General features: G+C 35.5%; 1 protein-coding gene across 1 annotated transcript in view; it reads left to right on the top strand.

Annotated features, from left to right (window-relative positions):
- Positions 1 to 504: 504 nt before the first annotated feature.
- LOC106467738 (ecdysone receptor-like) overlaps positions 505 to 2328 on the top strand; it is a 117095-nt gene continuing 115271 nt past the window's right edge. Inside the window, exon 1 of the mRNA XM_013928114.2 lies at positions 505 to 1038. The gene's annotated coding sequence lies outside the window, so the exon portion shown is untranslated. The remainder of the gene's footprint in view (positions 1039 to 2328) is intronic.

Raw genomic sequence — 2328 nt, 5'->3', positions numbered from 1 at the left:
CAAAAAATCATTCCTTTTCCACGAACAACAAGGGTTAGTCTTCACACCTTGTTTGAAACATAAAACCATCTTAATTAGAGCCTTTCTAAATCTTACACTTGTGTCTTCTCGTTCTGTTGCCTTCAGAGTACACGATAAAACAACCAAAACTCTGAAGGCAACAGAACGAGAAGACACTAAGTTTTAGGAAGATGTAGTCTTATAAATATTCACGTATAAATAATCGTATTTATCTTTTTTTGTTTCTTATTTTTGTTGTTTGTGATAATAGTATTTACGTTGTGTTCCCCTGATGATTTCTTTGTTAGTTTTACATTGATTGTTCATACTTGACAGCTGTGTTATTGCTATCAAATATTTTTATTCCCTAAATACAACACACACACACTATGTGATGTAATCAACGAACCCTTGATTTCCATGTTTAAGTGTATTTTATCTCATAGAGGGCAGCACGTTCGGCGTGAACGTCTGAGAGGTTTTGCCTTAATGCCTACATATGTGCATTTTGGAACCTCCAGGCTGAGCGCGCTGGCCCACTTTGGAACTCAGTTGTGACGGTGTCGAACCCGCATGCGCAAATTGCATACCACAGAATAGCACATGGTAAGGTTGTCGCGGCGGCCGGGCATTTGGCCAGCCTTGGTCTTGACTGGAACAGTCGACAAATTCGCCCGTCCTTGACGTCGTCCACACGCCGCAGAAATCCTCAGAAACATTCTTACCAGAAGTGGCTATAGGTACCTGAAAAATCCACGCTACTGTCTGTGTAAGATTTGCACGTTTTACGTTGAAGGCATTTATTCAAGTACTATTTTAGTTTCAAGGTGGGATATATCCATTCTGTTTAACTTGCTTCTAGCTTTCCAACCCTTTAACGTTTGTGTCGGGGGGACTGCGTGACGTCAGAAGGCAGCAGAGTGTCCTATCTGACCACTCGGGGTCAGTGTGGACAGTCAGTCAGGGAAGCTGTAGTCTGTCTGACATGACCTCAATTGTTGAACGGTTGGAGTGCAGCTGTTGTCCACTTGTAAACTGGTAAGTTGAGTTTGTTTTCTCAGAATCAAACATAATTTCAGTGATTCGTGTTACGGATTTGTAATTACTAGGTTTAGTGAAGGAGACAAAGCTAGTTTAAATATAGTTCTTGTTAAATTATTTTTTCTTTTTTTAAGTAAACTGAGTTTTAGCTGAGCCTCTAGCCGAAAACAAGTATACAAAATTATAGGTACTACCCATTTGTATTACCATAGCAATGGAGTTGGTCGATGCGATTTGTCTGCTGATAAGAAATTTATGATGACGTGAGAGTTTTTTTAGGAACCAACTTACATAACAGTTGTTTATCAATGTGATATATATATATATTGCAGGAGCCACCCCCACCCCCCCTCTAATAAATATCTAGCGGTATTGCTAGAAATTATAATTTCGATTTGAAACATTTTTACGACGTCGGATTATTGAAAGAATTGTTAGTTATTTAGAGGAGATCTACTGAATTCTTATTTTACTTCACGAGTGTGGCTAAGAACTTTAAAATAATATCATTTGATCTCTTAATGGTTTGATGAGTTTTGATTATATTTTATGTATAACAATACACGATTGATTCTGTTAATCCTGTTCATTGATGTACTATAGTATCTGTTGTATGGTAATACACGATTGATTCTGTTAATCCTGTTCGTTGATGTACTACAATAATATCAATGAACAGGATTAACAGAATCAACAGCGTATTGTTATACAACAGATACTATAGTATATCAATGAACAGGATTAACAGAATCAACAGCGTATTGTTATACAACCCTGTTCATTGATATACTATAGTATCTGTTGTATAACAATATACTGTTGATTCTGTTAATCCTGTTCGTTGATGTACTACAGTAATGTTGTATAACAATACGCTGTTGATTCTGTTAATCCTGTTCATTGATATACTATAGTATCTGTTGTATAGTAATACACGATTGATTCTGTTAATCCTGTTCATTGTTATACTATAGTATCTGTCGTATAACAATATACTGTTGATTCTGTTAATCCTGTTCATTGTTATACTATAGTATCTGTTGTATAACAATATACTGTTGATTCTGTTAATCCTGTTCGTTGATGTACTATAGTAATGTTATATAACAATATACTGTTGATTCTGTTAATCCTGTTCATTGATATAGTATAGTAATACACGATTGATTCTGTTAATCCTGTTCATTGTTATACTATAGTATCTGTCGTATAACAATATACTGTTGATTCTGTTAAACCTGTTCATTGTTATACTACAGTAATGTTGTATAACAATACGCTGTTGAT

The sequence above is a fragment of the Limulus polyphemus genome, unplaced genomic scaffold (genome assembly GCF_000517525.1).
Source record: "Limulus polyphemus unplaced genomic scaffold, Limulus_polyphemus-2.1.2 Scaffold2723, whole genome shotgun sequence".
Lineage (NCBI taxonomy): Eukaryota > Metazoa > Arthropoda > Merostomata > Xiphosura > Limulidae > Limulus > Limulus polyphemus.
Note: the sequence above shows the minus strand (reverse complement) of the source record. Positions and strands in the feature narration are given on the sequence as shown.